Source organism: Ornithorhynchus anatinus, chromosome 8 (assembly GCF_004115215.2).
Source record: "Ornithorhynchus anatinus isolate Pmale09 chromosome 8, mOrnAna1.pri.v4, whole genome shotgun sequence".
NCBI classification, from domain to species: domain Eukaryota; kingdom Metazoa; phylum Chordata; class Mammalia; order Monotremata; family Ornithorhynchidae; genus Ornithorhynchus; species Ornithorhynchus anatinus.
The window spans coordinates 30,671,923-30,693,480 of record NC_041735.1 but is presented as its reverse complement, the minus strand read 5'-3'; positions in this window follow the sequence as shown (position 1 = coordinate 30,693,480).

Genomic DNA, 21,558 nt, shown 5'->3' with positions numbered 1-21,558 from the left:
ATGCACTCTCATTTGCCTGATAACAAAATTTCTCCATTCTTGTTGACACCCATGCTCATTGCCTGCACAGCTGTTTCAGACGTTTATCTCACTTAGGTTTTGATCCACCCTCACCACATCTTTCCCCTAATGACCTGGCCACATATTTTATCGATCAAATTGAAACCATCAGGTGGAAATCTCCCTAAACTCTTCCTTTCTCTTCTCCAGGGATTTCCAACTGCTCTCTCTTCTACTCTCTCATCTTTCCCAGCAATATCATAAGCAGAGAGTTCTAGTTTCCTCTCAAAATCTATCCCATTCACCTGCACCTTTGTCCCCAACCTTTCATAAATTATCAAAATATTTTCCATCTTTAGTCTTCTTTCTCTGACCATCATCTTCAACTGCACACTTGCCAATGGCTTCTTCCCCACTGCTTTCAAACATGGACATATATTCCTTATAATAATAATTTAAAAAAATCCTATCGACCCCTTGGCTCCTCCATCTCCCAGTTACCATTCCTCTCCAAACACTTCAAGCGAGTTGTCTAGACCTGCTGCTTCCATTCCCTCTCCTCCAATTCTCTTCTTGATGCCCTCCAATGTGATTTCTGCTCCCTTCATCCACAGAAACAGCCCTCTCCAAAATCACCAATAACCTTTTTCTTGCCAAATCTGATAGTTTCTACTCCATCCTAATTTTTATTGACTTCCTGTTTGCCTTCAACACTGTGAATCACCCCCTTCTTTTAGGAACATCACCCAATCTTAGCTTTGCTGACACCCTCCTCTTCTGATCTCCACTGATTTCTCTGGCCACTACTTCTTTTAAATGACATTTGTAAAGTGTTTATTATTTGCCAAGCACTGTACTAAACTCTGGGGTAAAAGCAAGATAATCAGGTTGGACACAGTCCATGTCCTACATGGTGCTCATAGCTTTAATTCCCATTTTGCAGATGAAGTAACTGAAGCACAGAAAAGTTAAGTGACTTTCCCAAGGTCACACAGCAGACACGTGGTAGAGCTGGGATAGGAATCCAGGATCTCTGACTTCCGGACCCATACTCTTTCTCAGACTCATCCTTTCACTCCCACCATCTAACTGTGGGAGTCTTTCATGCCTCAATTCTGGGTCTCCGTCTCTTCTCCATCTACACCCACTCCCTTGGAAATCTCATTCTCTCACACGACTTCAACTACTAATTCTACGTGGATGATTCCCAAATTTCTTTTTTTCCCAAGTTTTGGGAAATCTCTTCAATTCTGATCTCTCCTTCTCTGCAGTCTCGCATTTCCTCCTGCCTTCAGAATATCTCTACCTGTATGTCCCACCAAGACCTCAAACTAAACAGAACAACTCATCTTTCTACCTGAACCCCATCTTTCCCCTGTTTTTCCCACCTCTCCAAACCTCAGCACTAACAGCACAGTCTCACAGATCTATATCCTTGGCATTATCCTGACCCTCTCTCTCATTCAACCTACATATTCAGCCTGTCACCCAATCGTGCCACTTCTACTTTCACAACATCATTAAAATCCACCTTTCCACTCCATCCAAATCTTTACTATGCTCATCAATCATTTATCATACCCTGTCTTGACTACCTCATCAGCCTCCTTGTAGACCTTCCTACTTCCTGTCTCTCCTTACTCCAGTCCACACTTCAATCTGCTGCCTGGATTATTTTTATTACAAATAGTTCAGCCTACATCTCCCCACTCCTCATGAACCTCCAGCGGTTACCCTTCCACCTCCGCATCAAATAGAAATTGCTTAATATCTGCTTTAAAGCACTGAATCTTACCTCATTGATGTCATACTACAATCCAGTCCACACATATCATGCCTCTAAAGCCTATTAACTTATTGTACTTCAGTCTCAACTACCTCTTCGCTGACCTTTGCCCACAGCTTCTCTCTTTCCTATCTATAGGATAGACCAACACTTTCCCCATCTTCAAAGACTTATTAAAATCACATATCCTGTGAGTGGGCTTCCCCAACTAAGCATCTTTTCCCCTATTCCCACTCCCTATTGCATTGCCTATGACTTGGTTTTGTACCTCTTTAACATTTGATAATCAGCCTACCTTCAACCCCAAAGCATGTATGTAAAAGTGAAGCAGAGAAGCAGCGTGGCTCAGTGGAAAGAGTCCGGGCTTGGGAGTCAGAGGTCATGGGTTCGAATCCTGGCTCTGCCACTCATCAGCTGTGTGACTGTGGGCAAGTCACTTCACTTCTCTGGGCCTCAGTTACCTCATCTAGAAAATGGGGATTAAGACTGTGAGTTTCACGTGGGACAATCTGATGACCCTGTATCTACCCCAGTGCTTAGAACAGTGGTCTGCACATAATAAGCACTTAACAAATACCAACATTATTATTATTATTATCATTATTATTATTATTAAAAATCCAGAATTAGCTATTTCTATTCATGCCTGCCTCCACCTCTAGAGTGTAAGATCTTCATGGGCAGGGAACGTGTCAACCAACTCTGTGGTATTATGCCCTCCCAAGTCCCTAGTACACTACTCTGCATACAGTAAATGCTCAATAAATATTGATTTAATTTTCAGCTCATCCCCAATAATTCTAGTCTGTGTTTGTCTTTTACAGTCAATCAATCAATGATATTTATTGAGTGTCTACTGAATACAAAGCCCTGTGCTATCAACCAGTCAATCAATAAATGGTATTTATTGAAGGCCAATTTGAGCAAAGCACTGAGAGTGATGTAAAAGATAGAAGATATGGTCTCAGCCACAAGGAGTTCGATAATTTAATGAGAGACACAAAATAATGTAAAAATAGGAGGAAGCAATCTTTAAATAGTAGAGTATGTACAATAGTACAATATACAATATAATAGTATGTGGGAAAGTTCAATGGGAATGAAACACACTTTCACTGCCCATATATGAGTTTACAGTCCTATGGGATAGACAAAATTATGAAGAGTGAGCGGAGGAGCAAGAGCAAGGATATAATAAGTAGTAGTACAAGTATGTCAGAATGAAACAGTATGAAAAAATAAATGTACTACTGAATATATAGCTATGCAGATAAGAATTGAGAATGAATACATACTGGGCTAAAGGTTTACTTTTACAGATTTACTTGACAAATAGTTCATACCCACAAAACTCGAGGGGGAAAAAAACTTGTTTTATGTGGATTTTGGTACATTTGGGGGATAATTTCTTACCATTTTTTCATACCGATTTGTTGCATATTTAGTATTTCACAATCCTACACACTGACAATATTTACTCATTGTGTTTTTCATTTCCAATCATGATGGACCTTACTAATAGTAACACTGATCTTTACACACCCTCAACCCATCCCCTGAATGTTCACTGGCCCAGTTCAATGACAGAGCCATGTGGGATATTATGTTGGAGAAAGGAATGGCTGTTCCTGTGCTATTACCATCACAATTCTGAAAGAATGAATGGGAAAGAAGCTGTTACCCAGCAGGCTGCCCTGGGAGGGGTAGGCATAGTAGGTGACAGTGATACTGTGATCTGTTATAGGATTGTTATTATCATAATCCCTGCAAAACTCAGAGTCACTTCCACACCACACCAAAACAATCATGTGGGAGAATGCTAGCCTGGGGATATGCTAATAATAAAGATGTCTAGGAATGATAGTGATAAAAAATTTTTAAATGTCCACTAGGTGCATAATAATATACTAATCATTAAAATGTGTCATAATAGGGGAGGCAGATCACTTAGGGCTTTTCATATAATGGACAGTCCAGCTGTAAACCTGAAAATAGCTGGTTAACATAGTGGGTGGGGGAGAGGGTGAAAACCACAGGGGGTACTATGGTGGCCACCTTAGCAACAGGATGGCACTCCAGCACAGCATCAGCACTATGCTCAAGTCATTGGGCTGTACATCCCATTTTTGTTTATAATTTGCATGTAAATTTCATAATGCACCAATCTCATGGCCAACTACTCACAGTTTGCACCTAATGTGGCCTAGTGGAATGTGTATGAGCCTGGGAATCAGTTGACCTATGTGAATTCGCTGGGCCTCAGTTTCCTCATCTGTAAAATGGATATTCAATGTTTGTTCCTACATCCACTGTGAGCCCCATGTAGGGCATGCACTGTGATTGACCTCAGAATACTGTATCTACTCCAGCACTTGTTTCAGTGCTTGGCATACAGTAAGAATGTAACAGATGGAATTATTATTAGTAGTAATAATATTCATTACTGTGATCATTATTATTCACGACTATCAGTAACAATGAATAGAATGGTAGCACCATAATACATTCCTTTATTCCAGTTCTCAATCCCAAATTCTTCATTACTGAATTAAGGCTTACTCATCATTTACGATGGGAGATGTCATCATTATTATCATCCCAATGATCAAGGATCCGTAATTAATATCTCATATCTGAAGTGTTCAGGTGGGAGTTGGGGGTGCTAATAGTTGGTTGAGGGGTATTTGAGTGAAGAGCAGGACTAAGCATGGGCTTGACTAGGGACCCAAAACATCTCTTTCTCCAACAATACTACCTCACCGGTGTCTGAAGGGTTTCCAAGAGATTCTGTTGAATGAGGTCCTAGGGCAACCTAAACTTAAACCTTTCCACCTCACTCCAGCACATAATTCCCTCACCCACTACTCAAACCCTATTACCAATCTGAAACTCCACTTACAAAAGATATGGCTTCAATCTACTCATCCATTCCCATTGCTCCTATTGTCTGGTTCTTTTAAGTTAGACTCCAGAAAAATTAGACTTGATCAGGGCATTTATCACCTGCTTTTCCCATAATGCCCCTAACTGATTAATGTACATACATGTGAGTGAACGGTTTGTTGAACATTATTTATCTCTTACTTTCCAACAGGGACATTACTTGAAAAATAATAATAATAATAATAATAATGTTGGTATTTGTTAAGCGCTTACTATGTGCCGAGCACTGTTCTAAATGCTGGGGTAGACACAGGGGAATCAGGTTGTACCACGAGGGGCTCACAGTCTTAATCCCCATTTTACAGAAGAGGTAACTGAGGCACTAACAAGTTAAGTGACTTGCCCAAAGTCACACAGCTGACAAGTGGCTGAGCCGGGATTCGAACCCATGACTCTCCTTTCCATTGCCCAGTAATTTAAGACTAGTCGATCCTAGAGATTGTCCCCACAACATAGCATTGCTAATTAATCCCAGATGGAGAAACAGGGCATTACTAACACTACTTGCTGCAGGTCCTGATAGAGACTCAAAATAATAACCTCTTAATAAGCTATTGTCAGCTAGAAAGCAATTTGCTTGCCAAGTGTGAAAATGACTGGAATGTTTGGGTTGGAAGAAAAAAGTGAAATTTGTTAAGAGGCTCTCTCTTAGGGGAGAAGGAATAGCAATCTATCAGTGGTCTGGAGCACCACCCTGCAGGAACATCTGTTGCTGAGGGTCCTGGGGAAGCAGAATGGACAGTTCTCCATGACTCAGATTGAAAAGTCCTAGGACAGTCCCACTCTTCATTGGTCTCCTTGACAACTCAGCACTCCTGGTACCCAGATTGGAGGGAACTGGCTGAGGAGAAACGTATGTCTTGGTGGAAAGAGGTCCCTCTGTGATCCCTGATCAGGATGTTGAAACCCTGAGCCACTAGGGAAAACAATCACAACATGTGAGGTAACAGGGATGAGCAGACATCTAGTTTGTCTGTACTTTACCCCTAGTACTAGGCAGGAGCAACAACCACTGCTTCTTGAGGGATGAGGCAGGGAATGCCAATAAGTGTATTTTTCCTGTGTGCTGTGGGTAAGCGAAACAAGGGGAAGGGAAAAATATGTTTTTAAACTTTCACATGTTTCATGAGTTGGCACTAAATATCAGAAGAAAATGACTTTAATGAGATTCAAACTCAAGACCACCAATTTATGAGATGGCCATTCTGACCTCTGGGCTACAACAGCCTGCTCTGTTAATGTCATTGAATACCTGCTACAGTCCCTGTCACCTCCTCTGCCCCTAATATTTCATGTAAATGTTGCACCTGGGCTCAGGAATTCAGCAACACCATGACAGGGATGGAGGGCAAGAAATATAGATTTTCTTCTTCAAAGCCAACCAGTCACTTGGAGCAATATCCACCTCCAGTCTTGGAATCAGGACTGGAAGGAGCAGGGACAGAGAGAAATAGAGACAGGTGATTTTCTAATGATCTAGGACATTTAGAGTGTCTGCAAGGCAGGTGATAAGAGGGAGGGAGGTAGAAATAGACAGTAGACTGTAAGCCCTAGATTGTAAACTCCAGGTGGAGAGGCGTAGTGATAAACAACTCTGTTGTAATGTACTCTCCCAAGCAGTTAGTACAGTGCTCTGAACATGTAAGTGCTCAATGAATATCACTGATTATTGAATTAGTGAAACTGGTGTACGGGAGAGGGGATGGCCTGTAAGCAGGGGTACTGCCAGCCAGGAGAGTTGGACAATTCTCTTGGATCATTCTACCTTTGGGTGGTCAAGACTGGGCATCCCACATGGTCTATTCAGACACACACACCCAGAGATGAACTTCACCATCAGTAGTGTCTTCTTCAAATACAAAGTATAACTATGAATCCCATCTCACTCAACCATCTACTAAGTGCTTGGGAGAGTACAACACAACAATACAACAGACAAATTCCCTGCCCACAACAAGCTTACATATATGTATATATCTATATTTAGATAGATAGATAGAGATAGATAGATAGACAGATAGATAGATAGATAGATAGATAGATAGATAGATAGATAGATAGATAGATATGCCCTGGGCAGAAATGGGGACAAATGTGTTCACGCTTGTCTGAACTGGGGGGGGGGGGGGACGACCCAATCAAATTGGAAGTATGGAAGGAAAGTTTAAGAAAGTTAAAAGAAAAAATCCAGCTGAACTTGGGTTTCCTCAAGTTGCTCTGACCAGGGCTTTTGGTGGGAGGGCATCAGGAGGCAGGCCTGAGAAAAATATTCCTTTGGAGCATCTGACACCCCTTGGAGATATCCTAAGACCAGCAATTCATTCTCAGTCTCTTTTGTGGGCTCCTACTCTTCCTCCCAACCCTTAACTGTGGGAGTCCCTCAAGGATCAGCTTTGAGTCCCTTTCTATTCTTCCTCTACCCTCACTCCCTTGGAGAACTTATCCACTCCAATGGCTTCCACTACTATCTTTATGCAGAATATTCCAAATCTCCATCTCCAGCCCTGATCTCTGTCCTTTTTTGCAGTCTCACAATTCCTCTACCTTCAGAACATCTCTATTTTGATGCCCCACCAACAATTGAATGTTCACCCAAACCTCAAACTCAACATTTCCAAAACAGAACTCATCTTCCCACCTAAACCCTTTCTCTCCCTGACTTTCCCATCACTGAAGACACCATCCTCATCCTCGACCTCTTGTCATTCTACACCCTTTCATCTCCATCCAAACTGCTTCCATACTGATCCAAACACTGAGCCTCTCCTGCCTTGACTACTGCACCTGCCTCCTTGCTGACCTCCCTGCCTCCTGTCTCTCCCCACTCTCGTTCATACCTCACTCTGCTGCTTGGATCATTTTTCTACAAAACCATTCAGTCCACATAGCCCCACTCCTCAAGAACTCCAGTGGTTGCTCATCCACCTCTGCATCAAACAGAAATTCTCTACCAATTACTTCAAAGCATTCAATCATCTTGCTCTCTCCTACCTTACCTCCCTGATTTCCTACTACAATCCTGTCTGCACACTTCACTTCTCTAATGCCAACCTACTCACTGTACCTCAATCTCATCCATTTCAGTGACAAACCCCCACCCACTTTCTGCCCCTGGCCTGGAATCCCCTCCCTTCCTCATCATAGCCTAAAGATAATCATTTTTCCCACTTTCAAATCCTTATTAAAGGCACTTTTCCTCCAAGATGCCTTCCCTGACTAACCGCTAGTTTTCTCCTCTCCCATTTCCTTCTTTATCACTCTTGAACTTGGATTGACATCATGAATTCATCCATACCTCAGCTTCACAGCACTTGTGTACATATCCAAAATGTATTTATTTATATTAATATCCATATCCTCCTCTGGACTGTAAGCTTATTGTAGGAAGGGAACATTCATTCATTCATTCAATCATATTTATTGAGCGCTTACTGTGTGCAAAGCATTGTACTAAACTCTTGTAAAGTACAATTTGGCAACAGGTAGAGGCAATCCCTACCCAACAACAGGCTCACAGTCGCCTACCAACTCTGTTATATTGTACTCTTCCAATCTCTTAGTACAATGGGGAGGTTTTTTAGTGGTATTTGTTGTACTTACTATGTTCCAGGCACTGTACTAAGCTCTGGAGCAGATACAAGTTATCAGGCAGATACAAGCTATCAGGTTGGGCACAGTCCATATACCACATGGGGCTCACAGTCCTAATCCCCATTTTACAGATGAGGTAACTGAGGCATAGAAAAGTTAAGTGACTTGCCCTAGGTGACATAGTACACAAATGGCTGAACCAGAATTAGAACCCCGGTCCTTCTGACTCCCAGACCTATGTTCTCTCCACTAAGCCACACTGCTTCTGCTCACAGTAAGTGCTTAATAAATACAACTGAGTGATTAATTGATTGAGACAGCACTCATATCCCAGACCCTGCTGCAGATACAATAGAGCCAATCCAGCTCATCCCCAGGACAACCCTCTGCACCCCTTTTCCACACATACCCACCCTTAACAGGAAAACTGAGATTCCTAGGAGAATAGGAATCCACCATCAAAGCAGAGGATCAAGTTGGGCTGGCAATAAAGAATGGAGGGGAGCCATGGGGTGTACATTCCCAGACCAGTGATAATAATGTTGTCAAAGGGGAGGAGTGAATCTCCCACCCACAAGAAGCTGAGAATCTTCCGAGCAGGAAGTCCCTCTCCCTTTTGGGATGGTTAGCCTCCTAGGGGCATTTGCATGCATCAAAAGGATATAGAAGTACCAACTGAGGGCTCATCCTGGATTTGAACCCAAGAGCAGTGAACTCAGGTGCAAAAGAAGTCCCACGACTTCCATTCAACTTCATCATTCTTTCCCTACCCTAGGACATATGTCCTCTCTGGGGGAAACTAGTGTTATCCGCTTTCCAGAGGATACAGGGAGCGGCAGAGAAAGGAGGATTTGGGAAACTTCAGATTCTAGGTGAATGCTGTTCTGGCACTGTGCATTATGGCTTCACAAATGAGCATTTTCAATGCTGAGTGCTTTTGTTGGGGTGGGGAAGAGACAGGAGGGGCAAGGGTTGTGGTTAGGTGTGATAGACCAGTTAAATGCCGGTTCCATGATGGTGAAGCAGTCTAACCTGTGAGTTCTTGAAATAGCCCTAGCTGACCTAAATCATACTGGCTCATCTGGGAAATGAGACAGTTTCCAAATGGGACCTAGGCATGTGAACTGAGTTGGGTGTAGCTAAGCCTCTTTGTCTCAGTGCAGTCTATTGTGTGCATTGGGCCCTGGAGTAATGGATCCATAGGGCAGTGTGGAATGGGAGCTCAGGCAGAGAGGACAGTGTGGCCAAAAAGGAATGGAAACCCTTGGGCAGGGCTGGAAGAGGCACTGAGTCCTGGATAGGAAGAGGAAGGAAGACCAAGCGGTATAGAGATATTCACTGAGGCAGGACTATCCCCTGGACAAGCCACTACAGATTCCAGAGAAGGATCTGTGGATGCAAACCCTGCCTCAGTTCTTTCTCCTTACTCGCCAAATGGTCAAAAGAACTGAGTTTATAGTTCCTTTAAGAAGATCATTTGGAGAGGAGTGTCCCAGGGAAGGGGCAGTTGGAGAAAGTGAACTTGAGGTCGTTGATGCTGTACAATGAGGCAAGTCTGGCCTTAGAATCCATAAAAAAACCCATAAACTGGGAGTTGGGGGACTCCATTAGGGAGAGGCAGGTAGGTGGGGATATTCAGGATATTTAATTTCTTTTCTCAGGGCCATTGTCCAATATACATATTCAGAAAACAGAGTAGACTCCTTTCTGCCCACTAAGTCACTATAAACCCCCATGTCTCATTGGGCCTTCCCAGTCATAGATAGCTTCCTATGGTTAGGCACTGACAACAAAGTACATTTTTTATACAGTATTTGTTAAGTGTTTACTATGTTCCAGGCACAGTAGCTCACAGTTGTAATCCCTATTATACAGATGAGGAAAGTCAACAAGGTCAAATGAGGAATTGGAGGAGAAAATGAATTATCTTGCTGAGAAGTTTGAGGAGGACCTGAATAGCTGAGGAGAAACGGAATTATTTTGCAGGGGAGCTTGAGAAAGAGCTAAAGACTGCTGTCAGGAGAAAGACTGCTGCATGGGGTTAAATCCATGAGGTAAGCTTTGGGGGGAGGGGTCGCCATCCCCACTGACTTCACCTGCTAATGAGCTGAAGACAGCAGGCAATTGGAGACCCCTGCTGCAATCCCCCTAAACAAGTGATAAAAGGGGGAAAGAACTGGTCACCTGGGCCACAGCAAAACCATCTAAGACATGCACTGAGATGCCTACTGCGACCGAAGCCAAAGCAACTAAGCCTTGAACCAGGATGATATGCTGTGGGTGGACGGACTCCTTGAAACTCCTCCCATGTGGGACCATCAGCAAGAAAACCAGTAGAATGGGTAGCTATTCTGTGTCTGTGTGCGTATGTGTGTGTGTGTATCTGTGTGTCTGTGTGCTTACCCCTCTTTTTAGTTAGACTAAGCATGGAATAAAGTTTTTTCCACTGTATACAGTGGTGGTTTGGTCTCAGTCTGAACTTGTCACTGAGTCGTTGATATTAAGAGGAGTCAAATTCCCGTGGAAAGGTTCAAACATTGAGTGCCTGATACTAAGTGGGAGGCAAATTCCCCAAGGAAAGGCTCGTAGGTCGAACACCTGATAATAAAGGAGAGATAATTCTACATCGACGGGCTCATACATTGAGTATCTGATACTAAAGAGAAGACAATTCCCCAGTGATGGGTTCATGACATCCCCCATCCTTGCTGCACATCCTTTCCTCCCACTTTCTACATAATAACTGTGTCCATCACCAATGTCAATTTACCAAAGGGCAGGAGAAGGCAAGGGTTTTGGGTTTTTTTCCTAAATCCTTGACTCAGCCCTATGCCTCTCCATTTCTCTCCATTTTAGCTCCCGTCCCACAAGGGGGTGCTAGTGTATGCAACTCCTATAGGGCAAGCCATAGCCCCAAACACTCTGATTATAAACTGGGGCCTCATCCTTGTTGGAGGGACCATAATGCTGGGGACAGGACAGCAGGGATGGATGAGGTTTCCACGGTCCAGACATATCCAAGGATGGTCCAGTTCATTTCTTGCAAATACTATCAACATCTCCCTTAGGCCTGGGGCATTATAGACATTTTTCACCTTTGTGGGGTTGGTGTCCAGGGGATTCAGGGTGCAGGCTTCACTCCTAGGGAGAAAAGAAGCCTGCCACCATCCCTCATTATCCCAGAAACCATGTCCATTCATCCCTTAGCATCAGTTCCTGTGTCTCCTTTCATTGATGAGAATCCTCACCCACAGTCTACCCTTCCCTGCAAACCTGGGGAGATGCAGGTAGGGAAACATACCTGCTCATGGTGTCCCTCATGGCCTGGGGAGAAAGGAAAATTCAGTGAGGTCCCAGGAGGCCCAGCTTCCCATCCCACAAGTCCCTTTTTCCTGGGAGGAGTTGGGGCTGGAAAAAGTCTTGCAGAATCCCTAGGTGGAACATTCTCTAACCCTGGGCTTCAGGACATACCCAACTCTGGCTTCTGACCCAACCATTAAGGCTGGGACAGACTTCCTGATTACTTTGTGTGAGGTGACTATGAGTGAGGAGGGCTTTTAAAGGCAGCACATAGACAATCTTTCCAGAACCACTTCTCCTAGGCTCTGAATATCCCACAGTGAGGCAGAGAAGTAGAAGGGACACTCAGGTCTTCTAGCACATTCTGTCAGGGGGAATCTCATCCCCTGGCTGCTGATGCCACCATACTAGGCTGTATCCAGGTGAGATGATCACTTAAACTAGCCCCACACACGTTGGGGGGGCAATGTTGCCTAGTGGAAAGAACACAGGCCTGGAAGTCAGAAGGACCTGTATTCTAATCCCACTCTGCCACTTGTCTGTTGTGTGACCTTGGACAAGTCATTTCACTTCTTTGTGCCTCATTCCCTCATCTGTAAATGAGGGTTAAGACTGTGAGCCCCACGTGGGACAGGGAGTATGCCTAAACTGATTAGCATGTCTTTAACACAGTGCTTACTACAGTGTAGGGCACATAGTAAGCACTTAACAAATACCACAAGAAAAGGAATGGGGATGAAAAACTTCATAAATTGCTATAGCTGGTATAAATTCACACCTCATGACATCTCCCTTAAAGGAAAGCAATTTGGATTAAGTACCAGAGACACAGTTGGTGCCTTCAAGGGGAACCCACCCAATCATAAGGGAGGTTGGGTAAGGAGGAGGAGTCTAGTTAAGTGGGGGGGAAATTCCATCAACCAATTTGAGTGATGAGTTAGAAAGTGATCATGGAGGGGTGGGGTAAATGTTCTCCATATTGGAGTTCAGAGGTTAGGATTTCTTAGGAGTGAAGTTCCTCAGCCCGAGAATAGGGGACTGTTAGCCCTGCAAGATGTTATTTCCTGGCAGTCAATTTTGTACAGCCACACCAGGGAGGTGCTCAGAAGCACCAAGTAACGGCCTTAGTCTCTGGTGGTGGGGGTGGAATGTCATAAGGCTATGACTAGGCGATGCTCAGAAGCAGTGACTGCAGTTCGTTGCCAGGATGTCAAGGAGGGCACCACATTGGCCACAAGGGACTAGTGTCAATTGAAGAGTCAGTGTGACTGACCACTACAATCTATCCACTTATGTACACCCTCCCTCAGGTGCATTTTTCTGCCATTGGTCTTCTTCTCCATGGGTAGGCTAGTGTCTGCTCCTCTCTGGGACGCCCCTTCTCCTGGTTCCAACCAGTTTCAGTTTGGGATTACAGTGCGTTCTTGCTCAATATTTCACAAGCAGTGGTAGTGACCTAAAGGAGACAAGAATGAGGTTCACTTGGAAGGGACCTCAGTCTTGATGATTCTTGGAATGGAAGAATTAGAGGGCTTTGGAACTCCTGGGCATTATCAGTGAGAAGACTCTCCAAAGTGGCTCTGGGTGTTGCTTCAGCCAGGATCAAGGGTTGAGGGTTGGTCCCAGGGAGAGTCCAAGAACTTCGTGACCCCTGCAGCCCATTGGCCACAGCAGCAATGGGCAAGGCCAGCTCTGAAGAACACAATTAGAAGCTAACAAGTCTCTATTATCAGGAGTTAAACCATGATGAATATAAACAGGCAGCCTGTTGAATTCTTATTCTTTCTCAGTCTTGTCAGAAGTGACTGGGCCTGACCCAGGTCCACTGGGTTGATAATTTCTCAGATTGCAGATGGAGCCAACAGGAGAAAAGGGATTGCTTTACACCTTCACCTTCTAGGTCAGAGAAGAACCTACTTGCATCTTTCTGAGGAAGCCAAAGATCTGCCATCTTGAGACTGAATGGTAGATGAACTCCATCTTTGATTTATTTGCTCTGTAAATGCACCTGTTCAGTTCAAATTCCTTAGCCAATGGACCACCCCCTGGTGCCAGAGCTAAAGACCCCCTACCTTATATAGAAAATTGTAACACATTTTTATTCCCTACCTTATATGGATATCAGTCTTCCTTGTTACAGGTTCAGCTTGGATTGCATTAGTCTAACCATATATATTCTCTCTAACTCCTGACAGGAGGGCTTCTTGGTCTGGCAGGGGAAACTCTGCTAGATCAACAAGTCTTCCAAGCAATTGCTTGCAAATAGCAAAATTCAAATTAAAATAACCTTTCAGGCTACCTTCACAACAAACAGTACTGATTGATTATATCCACGAAATTCCAACATGGGTCCTTATGTGGTCACCTCTGATGAACTTGCCTGGGACCACTGGAAAAGGCAATGTAATAAAGGTTGATCCAAAGATGGTGGACTATCTGGCCACTCTGGCCTAGAGGAGAGAGAACCCAGCTGGAAATGGGACAGGGAAGAAGAGAATAAGTAGGTTATGAGAACAGCGGTGGGGAGTCAGGGGTGGGGTGGGGTGACTGGGCTGGGAGTAAAGGGGTGAGGAGGAGGGGAGGTTCCTTCCAAACTCCTGAACTGAGGAGCTGAAGAAGGCCAAGATCAGGATCAGCTGAGTATGGTTGTCAGGATATGGGCACCTACAGATCTGCACGTAGGATTCATGGTTGCCAGACCTAACTGCCACCTGTGATGACCAGTTTCACTGTGTCCCACCCTTGGGAAAAGAAGGGGAAAGTGAGGAGTGATCCTTCCTTATGCATAAACCAAACCAATCGGAGAAAAGGACTGTGAGGGAAGTGGAGGAGCCAGTTTGGGGAAAGTGAGAAGACCCTAGGACCCATATTGGAGGTGTGGGGAAATGAGCTGTGGGCCTGGGAGAGCAAAACACAGGGAAAGTTTGAGCTGTGGACCCAAGATGGACACAGGGAACAAGGAGGGATACGAACAACTTCCTGGAGGTTTGGGGTTCATCACCCATGACTCCAGAGGAGCAAGGCTCCCGGCCCTGAAAGGGCCTGAGAGGAAGAAGCACATGAACTTTGGGACACCCAAAGGGAAGTACAGAGGGTCCTCTGGGAGGCCAGTATTAAATTCAGGGAAAGGGTGCTCAACCTGGATTTGCTTCGGTGTTACTTTGCTAAGGATATAGTTAATATTGTAGAGATCCCAGATCTTGGTGTCTGCCAGTGCCAAGGAGGCATATGTCTTAGGAGATACCAGGCAGAAGTTCTTTGTTTGCAAGTTTCCTGTAGCCAGCCCCAGGAAGGGGGTTGAGGCTAGTCCCGTTTATCTTTATGCCTTCAAGAAGACCCCTGGGATTCAGCCATACAGTGGTGGCAGCAAGTCGGGTACAGTGATTTCCAGGGCAGTAAGTAAAATGTCTCAAAGCCTGTGTTGGATGAATGAAACATAAGGAGGGCAAAATCTCCTAAAATAACTCCAGAGGCTCTTTTGGACAGGATTTAGGGCTAAAACCCCTCGGTACCATCACAGAACATCAGAAATTCTGAGTAAGATTAATGGAGCACATAATGGCAATTAATGAAAATTAATGGCAATTGGGAGCATGTAACCTTTCCAAAAGAATTGAAATACTGTGTTTGTGCTCAGCCAAAAGCAAACTAGCAAACACCAGTGGACAAGACTCAAGGAACAGAGAAAAAACCCAACAAACAGGCAAAGGCAAAGTTGAGCTGAGGATTTTACAGGGGATTGCCCCTCGCTTCTGCAATTCTTCCATTAGACATCAGGGGGAGGCTGAGATCACAGCTCTAAATAGTGATACATAACATATATCGTTCAGTGCCTGCCTCTTTTCAGACATTCATTTTCATTCATTCATTCAATTGTATATACAGAGGGCTTACTGTTTGCAAAGTACTGTACTAAGTTCTTGGGAGAGTAGAATATAACAATAGACACATTCCCTACTCACAACTACCTTACAGTGTAGAGGTACAATCTGAGCATCAGTGGGGAAGTTTCCCCTGGGTCTCATCTGCAGCAGCTCCGGAGTTGGGGCCCAGCACCTCCTCTCCAACTCTGCGATCAGCACTTCTAGGGTGCAGTTTGGGTGGGCCATAAGTGTCTCGCGCACCTACAGTCTCTGCACAGTCTCACTCTCCTCCGGCTCCAGTTCCTACAGCTACTGCTGCTCCTCATAGGTCGGAAAGCCAGATCTTCTAAACCACCACCACCATCCTCTGCCTCCAGATAATCAGAGCAACAGCCTGGCCCATTGGATAGAGCACAGGCCTGGAAGTCATTCATTCAAGAGTATTTATTGAGCGCTTACTATGTGCAGAGCACTGTACTAAGCGCTTGGGATGAACAAGTCGGCAACAGATAGAGACAGTCCCGGCCGTCTGACGGGCTTACAGTCTAATCGACGGGCTTACAGTCAGAAGAACCTGGGTTTGATTCCCAGCTCTGGCATTTGTCACTTAAATTGTCTGAGCATCATTTACCTCATCTGTCCAGTGGGGATTAAGATTGTGAGCCTTATGTGGGACATGGACTGTGTCAAACCAGTTAAGCTTGTTTCTAGCCCAGTGCTTATCACAGTGTTGAGCACATAGTAAGCACTTATATACCATTAACAACAGCAAAAAATGGGTGAGGGCTTAGGGTGCTCCACCCTGGGATATATGTAGGTTTCTCCCCGGGGTTAGAGAAACTAGTCTGACAATATAATTAAGGGGAAGAGGAGAGAACATGGGCAAAACATGAGGAGTATCCAGAAAGTGGTTTCTATTTTAACCCCAGCCACCAGTACCAGGACAGGTGCTAACTCATCCAGCCAAGGAAACTGTTGGGGAAAAGAGTACTAAAGATGAGGCTCCCCTGGGGGAAAGCTAGCATTCCTAAAATAACCTACTTAAGGCATGACAGCAAGATACAAATAATTCACTGCACTCTAGGAAGACACCTAGAAATTGACCAAAGACCTCCCTGAGAATCAGCTGAAATTGACTATGGAAAGTCAACCCAATGTTCTCACCATGACAACAGAACAAGCACAAATTTTACCTCACAGGAGACTCGGTTCAATTATTGAACGAATTTTAAATAAGAAGAAGGGAATGGAAGAAGAGGGATGGAGCACTTAGGCAGGAAATGGTTCTTGAAGCAGGTGTGTCTTCAATAAGGCTGTGACCGAGGGGAGACTCATTGTCAGATATGAGGAGGGAGAGTGTTCCAGGCCAGAGGCAGAAAAGTTAGGAGGAAAACTAGATGTTTAGATTTTTAGATGTATTTTAAATATATTGAGTTAAAGATGTTGGCAGGACATGCAGGAAGAGATGTCTTCGAAGCAAGGGAGGTAGTAGTAATAGTATCTATTAAAGGCTTTGTTGCAGATCAGTCAGTGTAGGAACCCTTTCAAATTTAGCAACCAAACCCCTGCCCTGATGATTCCTAGCCAATACCAAGAGAACTAATTGCTAAGGTGCCCATCAATTTACTTCTAGAGAGCACCTTTCCAGCTTTCCAGGAAACCCTCCCCTTAAATGGGGTCTCTTGTTCAGCTTTCACTCTTCCGTACACCAACTCTGTATAGGTCTTTCTCTGTCCCTTCTGCTGTTTCTTGCTGATATAAATCTAATAGGAGAAAGACCAGGAGCATCTTTCTTCCTCCACTTCTTCCCAACTGCCCTTCCACAACACATCCTCCACTCTCCTTCATACTTTCCTCTTTATTCTCTGCCTGCCTGTCTAGTCCCTGGCTTTCAGCAGTCTCACTGAGATATGTCCCTTCAGTGGGGTTGAGGTATAATTTTCTTCTAGAAGCAGCATTGTGTAGTGGGTAGAGCATGGGCCTAGGAGTCAAAGTCATGGGTTCTAATCCTGGCTCCACCACAGTTGTACTGTGTGATCTTGGGCAAATCACTTAACTTCTTTGGGTCTCAATTCCCTCATCTGTAAAATGGGGAATAAGAGTGTGAACCCCATGTGGGACAAGGACTGCATCCAACATGAATAACTTGTATCTACCCCAGTACTTAGAACAGTGTTTGGCACATAATAATTGTAGTATTTGTTAAGTGTTTACTATGTGCAAGGCATTGTACTAAGCTCTAGTAAGCACTTAACAGGTACCATACTTATTATTATAAATAAATCAATAAGGCTATTGGTATATTGCTTCAGAGGGCTTTTTGGATGCCTTTTTTATGGTATTTGTTAAGTGCTTACTATGTGCACTGTTCTAACTGCTGGAATAGATACAAGTTAATCGGGTTAGACACAGTCCATATTCCACATGGGGCTCACAGCCCTCATCCCCATTTTACAGATGAGGTAACTAGGCACATAAAAGTGAAGTGACTTGCCCAAAGTTACAAGTGGTAGAGCCGGCATTAGAACCGAGGTCCTTCTGACTCCCAGGCCCGGGCTCTATCCACTAGGCAATGATGCTTCTCCAAGATCTTAATGATTTACTGTTTTGATTGGATCTGAGAATAAAATGACTCTGAACCAACCCACCTGGGAATTCCATGTTCTAAACTTCAATTGCAGCAGAGATGTTTTCTTGAAGTCAGGACAAAGAGTTGAGGAGGATGAGTATATAACTTAGTCTATTAAACCTCCCTAAAAGAAGGCCATTGTTAGCATTATTAAGCATACATTTCGTGGAGAAAAGGTATTTAAAAACAGATTATACTGGGTTACAAAGAGTGTTGGATGAGAGAAAGTTAAAGCAGAAAGTACATACAGTCCATTTGAGGAGTTTGGACAGGCATGGGAGCAGGAAGATGGACCAATAGTTGGAGGTTACCATGGGAGGGTCGTATGGTGAAGAGTGAGAGGTTGAAGATAGAAGCAAGGGAGGGAAGTAGAATGGAGCAAGTGTTATATAGTGATGTGAGGGGTCTTCAGGTACCAAAAGCCTTTGTGTCATTTCTGATTCATAGCGACTCTATGGCTAAATTTTCTCCAGAATGTCCTGTCTTCTGCCATAATCTGTAACCTTTCTAATGGTTCTTCCTTTACCACTGTTATGATCTCTATCGGTTTAGCTGCTGGTCTGCCTTTTCCACATTTTCCCTGGACTTTTCCTAACAATAGTCTCTTCTCCAGAGAATTAGTCCTCCTGATTATGTATCCAAAATCTATTAATCTAAATAGAAGCATTTGCCCTTCCAAAGACCACTATGTCTTAATTTGCTCAAAAATCCATTTGTTTGTTTTTTGGGCAGTCCATGGTATTCACAAAAGCCTTCTCCAACACCATATTTTAAAAGAATCAATGGTCTTTCTATCCTGTTTGTTCATTGTCCAGCATTCAGATCCATACATTGTCACTGGAAACACCATAGAAATGGCAATTTTTATTTTTGTGACAGTTGTTACTTCAGCACAATTCGTGACTTTTTCCAAGCTCTTCATAGCATTAATAATTAATTAATTAATCCATAGCATAGCTCTTCTTAATATTAATCGTTGGCATGTTTCTTAACTACTAGTTCCTTTATTATTATCAATCTCAGGAGAGAAAAATTTTCAACTATTTCAATCTTCTCTCCATCCACTACAAATATGTTAAAACTAGGCACTAGGGTAGATATATCATCAGATTAGACATAGTCCCTGTTCCATTTGGGGCTCACAGCCTAGGTTGCGGGGGAGAGTAGGTATTAAATCTCCATTTTGCAGATGAGGAAACTAAAACAATGAGAAGCTGTCAGTCAGTCATATTTATTGAGCACATACTGTTTATAGAGCACGGTACTAAGCACTTGGGATGGTACAATATAACAATATAGCAGACACATTTCCTGCCTAAAATGAACTTACAGTCTAGGGTAGAAGACAGATATTAACATAAATAAATAAATTACAGCTATGTATATAAGTGTTTTGGGACTGGGAGACAGGATGAATAAAGGGAGCAAGTCAGGGTGACACATAAGGGAATTGAAGAAATGGAAAAGAGGGCTTAGTTAGGGAAGACCTCTTGGAGGAGATGTGCCTTCAATAAAGGCTTTGAAGGTGGAAGAGTAATTATGTGTTGGATAAGAGGAGAGAGAGTGTTCCAGGACAGAGGCAGGATGAGAGCAAGAGTTCAGAAGCAACATAGACAAGATTGAAACACAGTGGAAAGATTAGAATTAAAGGAGAGAAATGTGCAGACTGGATTATAGTAGGAGAGTAGTGAGGTGAGGTAGGATGGCAAGGTGATTGAGTGCTTAAAGCTAATGGTGAGTTTTTGTTCTTTGCAGAGGTGAATGGGTAACTGCAGGAGGTTCTTGAGGAGTGGGGAAAAATGACCTGAACATTTTTGTAGAAAACTGATCTGGGTAGCAGAGTGAAGAATGGATTGTAGTGGGGAAAGATAGGAGCCTGGGAAATCAGCAAAGAGGCTAATAACAGTAATCAAGCATGATAGGATAAATGATTGGATTAATGTGGTAGCGGTTTAAATGTAGAGGAAAGGGCAGATTTTAGCTATGTTGTGAAGTTGGGACCAGCAGGATTTAGTGATGGATCAAATATGTGGGTTGAATGAGAGGAGTTGAGGATAACTCCAGGTTTATGGCCTTGTGAGACATGAAGGATGGTGTTGCCATCTACAGTAATGGGAAAGTCAAGGGGAGAAGAGGGTTTGGGTGGAAAGATAATGAGTTCTGTTTTAGACATGTTAAGTTTGAGGTACAGCAGGACATCCAAGTAGAGATGTCTTGAAGGCAGGAGGCACTGAGGCTGCAGAGAGGGAGAGAAATGTAGATTTAGGTATTATCCACATAGAGGTGGTAGTCAAAACCATGATAGCAAATGCATTTTCCAAGGGAGTGGGTATAGATGGAGAATAGAAGGGAATCCACACTTGATCCTTGAGGGACACCCACAGATAGGGGGTGGGAGGCTCACGAGGAGTCCGCAAAAGATACAGGCATGAATGGTCACAGAGTCGAGAGGAGAACTAGGAGAGGACAGTTTCAGTGAAGCCAAGCTTGGATAATGTTTCCCAGAGAAAGGGATGGTCAACAGTTTCGAAGGCAGTTGAGAGGTAGAGGAGGATTAGAATGGAGTAGAGGCCTTTGGATTTTCATTCATTCATTCATTCAATAGTATTTATTGAGCGCTTACTATGTGCAGAGCACTGTACTAAGCGCTTGGGATGAACAAGTCGGCAACAGATACAGTCCCTGCCGTTTGACGGGCTTACAGTCTAATCGGGGGAGACGGACAGACGAGAACAATGGCAATAAACAGCGTCAAGGGGAAGAACATCTCGTAAAAACAATGGCAACTAAATAGAATCGAGGCGATGTACAATTCATTAACAAAATAAATAGGGTAACAAAAATATATACAGTTGAGCGGACGAGTACAGTGCTGTGGGGATGGGAAGGGAGAGGTGGAGGAGCAGAGGGAAAAGGGGAAAATGAGGCTTTAGCTGCGGAGAGGTAAAGGGGGGATGGCAGAGGGAGTAGAGGGGGAAGAGGAGCTCAGTCTGGGAACGCCTCTTGGAGGAGGTGATTTTTAAGTAGGGTTTTGAAGAGGGAAAGAGAATCAGTTTGGCGGAGGTGAGGAGGGAGGGCGTTCCAGGACCGCGGGAGGACGTGACCCAGGGGTCGACGGCGGGATAGGCGAGACTGAGGGACGGCGAGGAGGTGGGCGGCAGAGGAGCGGAGCGTGCGGGGTGGGCGGTAGAAAGAGAGAAGGGAGGAGAGATAGGAAGGGGCAAGGTGATGGAGAGCCTTGAAGCCTAGAGTGAGGAGTTTTTGTTTGGAGCGGAGGTCGATAGGCAACCACTGGAGTTGTTTAAGAAGGGGAATGACATGCCCAGATCGTTTCTGCAGGAAGATGAGCCGGGCAGCAGAGTGAAGAATAGACTGGAGCGGGGCGAGAGAGGAGGAAGGGAGGTCAGAGAGAAGGCTGACACAGTAGTCTAGCCGGGATATAACGA